Here is a 6,039-nt window from a genome sequence, read left to right as displayed (position 1 = left end):
CCAGCAAAGAACTTGTGGGAGAAGTAGAGGAGTGAGGGTTGGGAGTTTTGGGAGTGTTGTGTTTGCAGTCATTTTAGTAACAACTTAGTTACTAGTAAGTAAACCCTCTGTCATTCCATATACAGTCCCTTCCTTTTATGTATTTACACTAACCCTACCTAATGTTTCAATAGTTGCCTTGTACATCCAATTGATGCATTTTGATGCAATTGATGCAATAGGATGCCTGTTCCCTCACAATACAGATTGCCAGATTGTTGTATGTTTTTATTTTTTTCCTGAGTACTGTAAAATAAGGGTACAGTACACACGCCGCCTTCAAAGATAAAGCTTGTCTAAAGAATTCAGTAATTAGACACATTCTTCAGCACAACGTTTATCTGCTCTGATTTGATGCGCCCCCAGTACAGCCAGTGGTTCAGCATGATGGGTGGAGGTGTAAGGTTCTGAGAGTTACTCATCGAAAGGCATCGTCTTTGGATAGATTTTTGGGTCATGGGCCATGGCTCAGATCAGAGATGAAAGATGTGATGGAAAATGGCATCTGTGGATATCTTTTTTAAAGGAGATGCAGGGAGATGGCTCATTTATTAATTTACAAGAAGATGCATATTTTTTGCTGCCACAGCCAAAAAAGAAAAAGAAAAGAAAAAACACTGTAAAATACTGCTCCGATTGACCCAGAGTTCTCATGATTCAGTGAAGCAAGAATCTATCAGCCAAAAGCTTTTTGTCTGTAATTGGTGCTTGTTGGAGAAACACAGTATCTTTGGAACCACATGGGTATGTGCCAGGCTGTATAATGATGAGTGAGTCCCACGGTAATGCCATATGTCCTGACGATATTTAGAAACGAAGCACAGCCCTTCTGTGCTGTGATCTCCTACCAGCTGTCTGTCCTTATTGTTTGATAATGAGTAAAATGATCGTTAACCACTATTGTCATAAAAGTTTATCAGGAAAATGGTTTTTATTGCATGAGACCAAAGACACAATCAAGCTAAATTTCAAAGCATACTCATATGAAGGCACTGTACTTGCTACTGAAGAATGCAATGCAGCTTTTTTGCTAGACTGGTTATCCTCTTCATACAGATCTTCTCCTAACACTAGGGTGGAGGCTCTAACAGTGGGAGGTCAGTAAATCCTAAATGCTATCTCCTGCATGGGCTACATTCACATAGCAGGTAAAAGTGGCTCACATCTGGCTTTCTGATCAAATCCGACTTTGTTGTTAGGCTGTTCACAATGTCTTTTTAATGTGACCTCTATCCGACATTAACACCTAAACAGACCGGCATGTGCAAAAGCTTCAGCTGGCACACTGAACCTGAGGTTAACAAGCACAATGGAGCCTAATGCTTATGTTAATCTTAAGTGGTTACAAATTTAGAAGTGAATTATCATGAGAGCAAGGAGGTGAAAGAGGACCAATATTTTAATAATGGACCTCTGGAGTCATGGTAGCTACAAGAACAAATATATGTGGTCTGTTACCTTACTATCCCGACACTGAAATCCTGTTTAACTCTCTGCGTCCATCATTCCTTCCCGGCAAATTATAATGAATGTCGAGTTGGACTGGTGTAAAAAGTGCATGACTTCCGATCTGGCTTTTCAATGCTGTGCATTGGATAAGGATTTCAGTTCCACATATAAGTATCCCAAATCGGGACTGAAAATGTCAGAGTGGATGAGTATGTTTACACTTTGAATAAGCATGAATTTTTGGAAATTGTATCCCATTCGTATGTCACTTGACTGCATTAAAACACACCAAAGATGCACTGCGATCAAATTATTCAAACCGCATTCAAAGGTGGCAAGAGACAGATCTTGTCCACATACAAGTGTAAACGGAACGATATTTGCATACAGTTACTTAAACAGAAATAGTTTTACCAAGTGCTGACATTTTCACTTTCTCACAAATTAAATTGAATGTCTGGCGTCAGACACGGAATAAATTACAGTAGCTGCCAAACTAAGACTTCTCCTGCCCCATGCAGACGCTTTGTTGGCTGTTGTAGATGGTTTCTGCCATATTCAATATCGTATAGGCCTAATACATGAGGAACCATGCTTACAATGTTTCAGGAAGTAGGCCTACACCCAAACAATGTATGCATTGGAGTGCTTTTTAATGGTTAAGTAACACAGGGGACGCGTTTTAGTGAAAAGTATAACCTGAATCTGGCCAAGTACATCCTGATACAATCAGGATATGAAATGTGTTAATGCAATGTGTAAACAGATAAGAAGAGTCTTTTTTTTTGGCTGTTCAGATAGCACATCTGTGTTACATATGAAGAAGTAGATCATCTTTGGCCCACTTTTACCTGCTGTACGAACGTAGCCTTGGTGAGTCCGTGAGAGCATTAACTGTTCTACTGCAGGCAGCAGCAGTGGAAGTCAGACATGATAAGTAGGGTGGACTCATGCCAGTGGCCTCATTTCTCTGTGAAAACAATACATCTTCACACCATTTCATGAGACTGAGTCTGGACAAAGCTGTTTCACAAAGAGGAATTGCATTTATTCGCAGAAATCCAAAAAAGGGACAAAAATATGTTAAAGATAAAGAAATCAATACTTTATTGGCTGCACAAATTACAAATGCACAAAAAAATTTTAATTACAAAGCTTTCTGATAATTCATACTATACTTAGACCAAAAAGAGATTAAAAACAACAGAGTATTTAATTACTGGAATGAATTAATTACATAAAAAATAGCCTTTCAGAGCAGAAGAAGCAACTGTCCTATGCCTGCCACATAACAACTGAAGCTCTATCTAGTTAAATGTTCTCCCTTCTAATGCGCAGACACCCACACAGAAGTGAGAGAATCAGGAACTGGGGAGTCTTTCCTAACTGAGGTAGTGATGGATTGCAGTGTTCTCTGGGTAGTGCGGAAGGAAGTGGAGGCCAGGGCAGGCAGGGTAGTGAGTGAGTGCTGGCTCTGGCACTCCAGAAAGTAACAGGCTGAGGGTGAAATCGAGCGGCCCTGTTGGGCTACATTGTAACGCTTAGGCGGTCCTGGGGGCCTGGCTCAGGTTGGAGGAGCAGAACAGTCTGGCTGTTCATGAGGCAGTCCTGGGATCCATAGGCAGGTGGCTTGGGCCCGTGAGATGGCAGGACATGCGGCTTGAGTAGTAGGCTATGCCTGGTGGGACTATCGTAGCATTCTGCAATGATGGGGATGGTTGAACCTGAAGCACCAGGAGCTGTTTCTGATGATCCTCCAGCTTGCCATGCTCCTGGGTGGAGCTCATCAAGGGTGTGGAGAGGATGTCATGGTGTATCACAGGCAAGGACTCGCGACACAGGTGTGACTGCACCTGCCTGCAGGTGTGGGGGCGCAAGCGGAGAGGGTCAGTGGGGCTGCCCAGACCCGACTCCAAGGGGAAGAAGGGAGGTAGGTAGCCTAGCTGCAACACCTCATCCTGTGCTAGCTTGGCCAAGCCAAGCAGGCTGTCATAAGAGAGACTGCTGGCATGCCCACTCATGGCACTGGGCGAGAGGATTATCTCACCAGGGTGTGAGGACAGGGCCCGTGGACAATGGCTGAGCAGATGGGCTCTGACCCCTTGGTAGTGGCCCTGTTTCAGACTAGGTGCATGCGTGTTGAGGGTGATGGAGTTCAGAGGCAAGGAGCTGCACTGTAGGGCCAGATTGATAGAGATAGGACCTTGCTTCTCAGGTTGCTCTAGACTGGATTCTTGGGCACTAGCACTGACCTGAAGCTGGGGGCATTCTCTCTTCCCCACCTAAATAAACAAATGTGGAACTAGGTCAATCTGACAAAGCAGAATACAACTCCCATTTTACAGCGTCCACTCACCTACTCCCCGGGAACGTGGTAGTGCATTCTGGAAGGTGACTCTAATGGACCGATTTTATTCATGTCCTGGGCAGGAAGCATAGCAGGTTTGTATTGGAGTATGTGCTCTAAGTCTGAAAAATAACATTGCCATTCTTTTGTTATTTGCCCAATATAAATATAATCGTTAATACAACAGCTAAGGTGTGACGACACCATGGACCCTCACTCTCCATAGAGACCAGGTGTCTCTTGAGCAGAGCTGGGTCAGGTTTAGGAGGCAGTATAGGTGGAGTGTTCTGCCTCTTGCACTCCGGGACCTCCAACCTTTGTGCAGGCTGCGTCTGGTGGACGACAAAAAAGAATCCACATTACAGTGAAGGGTGATCATGCCTTCACTGCTACATGCACAGACATTTCGAATACCCCTCCCTGGCAGACACAGAGAAGATAAAAGCTGATAGATTCACACTCATATGCCTTGATTAGAGTGTTGAAGTCTTTTGCACTGGGCCATGAGGTATAATTTGAAAAGACAAAAGAAGTGGTTGTAGACTACGAGCTGCAAATCGCAGAAGTTCCTTATTCAACTGACTGCAATACTCATGGTTTCATTATTAGAAAACACTGACTGGCAACATAGACTGTGTCACGGACCGCTCGCCTCCCTCGAGTCACGAGGTTCGGCCCGCCAGGTGCAGTGGGAGGACGGTCTTGTTTGTAACCACACCTGCACCACGTTAGCCTTTATGTATATAAACCCGTGTTAAAGTGCGCAGGTTGTTGGGCATTGGCGGTGTGATGCGTGAGTATGACGTGCTAATGGTCGATGCAGTCTTGTGTATCGTGTTTGTTTAATGTTAACCCCTTCATGTTCATTGTTTGTGATAAATGTGAGTGACGTTGTGTTGTATATGTAAAGGTACGTCCCAGTCGCTGGAGTCTGCGTCCTGCTTTGCGCCCTGCGGCACTCGCACCGACACACGTTATAGGCTGAGGCTATGAGTTACCTTTGTGGGAAACAGTTTGTTTTTGATCCTATTGACCTCAATTTTTATAGGAACGTTTTCAACGAAGAAACTCTGAAGGCTTGTTTACCTGCAGGGTCTCACTTAGCCTCCAGCTTCTTACCTGTTCGTTCGTAGTTCGCTCTCTTGCCACCAGAAACAGATGGAAGCATGCCAAGCCCATGACGGGGACAAAGAAAAGGCCCGACGTGTTTATGACCGCCAGCCTGACCCAACATACTTAAGGAACACTGTTATTAAAGCAACAGTTCAACCATAAGGTGCTAATGCAGTAAACGAATGACGGCAAAAGGCGTCAGCTAGCATGATGTAGCATAGCATGATGACACAGCAATAGTATAACGTAGCAATAGCATGACATGGTAGTAGTGTGACAACGATAGCATAATGTAACGGTAGAAAGACATGATGGCATGATGTAAGGACAGCGTGACAGCAATAGCATAGCGTGATGTAAAAATAGCGCAACTTGGCATTAGCCTGACAGCGGTAGTGTGACATAATGATGGCATGATGTAAGGCTAGTGTAGCTTTGCAATAGCATGACGTTGCAGTAGCATGATAGTGATGGCATGACATAAGGATAACGTAGCAATAGGATGACCTAGTAGCATGACGGCGTGACATAAATTCGATTCTAAGGCTCATTACCATTTCTTGGTTGAACAATAGATCTGTTGCCACCAAGTTATCTATGAATGCAAGTGTTCTCAAGGTCACCCTTTCAGCCTGAGGTCATTGATCTGCATGGGCTGCTGTGGGGTAAGGATATGTGACAGCTGTGCTCAGCTCCCACAAGTCTTGGGGGTGATCCAGTACATGCAGGAGCCCCCCAGAGAAAATGACCACCATGTGGATGCTGAGAGACAGCAGGAAGAGCAAGAAGCAGTGGTAGTTCTGTGTCCAGATACAGTTGTTCATCCATGGGCAATGGTGGCGAAGGTCCTGAGCAGTTTGTTTTACCATTGTAGAAATAGAGAGGAATATTAGAGGACATTATAACAGCATTTGCATGACATACTTACTCAGGCAGTAGCTGATATGCTCAGTGTTTTTACTGCAAGCAAACTACAGGTCACTTGGCAGTGTTCAAATCTTTCCAAGAACATATGCTTCAGAGAACTGAATGGCACTTGCTGCATAAAGCTGTTGGCCACGTCAATGCAGTCTGACTTTATATAAATCACA

General features: G+C 44.2%; 1 non-coding gene across 1 annotated transcript; it reads right to left on the bottom strand.

The window, feature by feature from the left end:
• Positions 1 to 2,768: 2,768 nt before the first annotated feature.
• LOC113573303 (uncharacterized) lies at positions 2,769 to 6,039 on the bottom strand. The gene is made up of 3 exons (XR_014118677.1): positions 4,955 to 6,039; positions 4,053 to 4,167; positions 2,769 to 3,957 (listed from the first exon to the last, which is right to left on the bottom strand). It is a non-coding gene; the product is annotated as an uncharacterized LOC113573303 (transcript).

The sequence above is a fragment of the Electrophorus electricus genome, chromosome 19 (assembly GCF_041902795.1).
Source record: "Electrophorus electricus isolate QZ-2024a chromosome 19, ASM4190279v1, whole genome shotgun sequence".
NCBI classification, from domain to species: domain Eukaryota; kingdom Metazoa; phylum Chordata; class Actinopteri; order Gymnotiformes; family Gymnotidae; genus Electrophorus; species Electrophorus electricus.
This window is presented reverse-complemented; position numbering and strand designations above follow the sequence as displayed.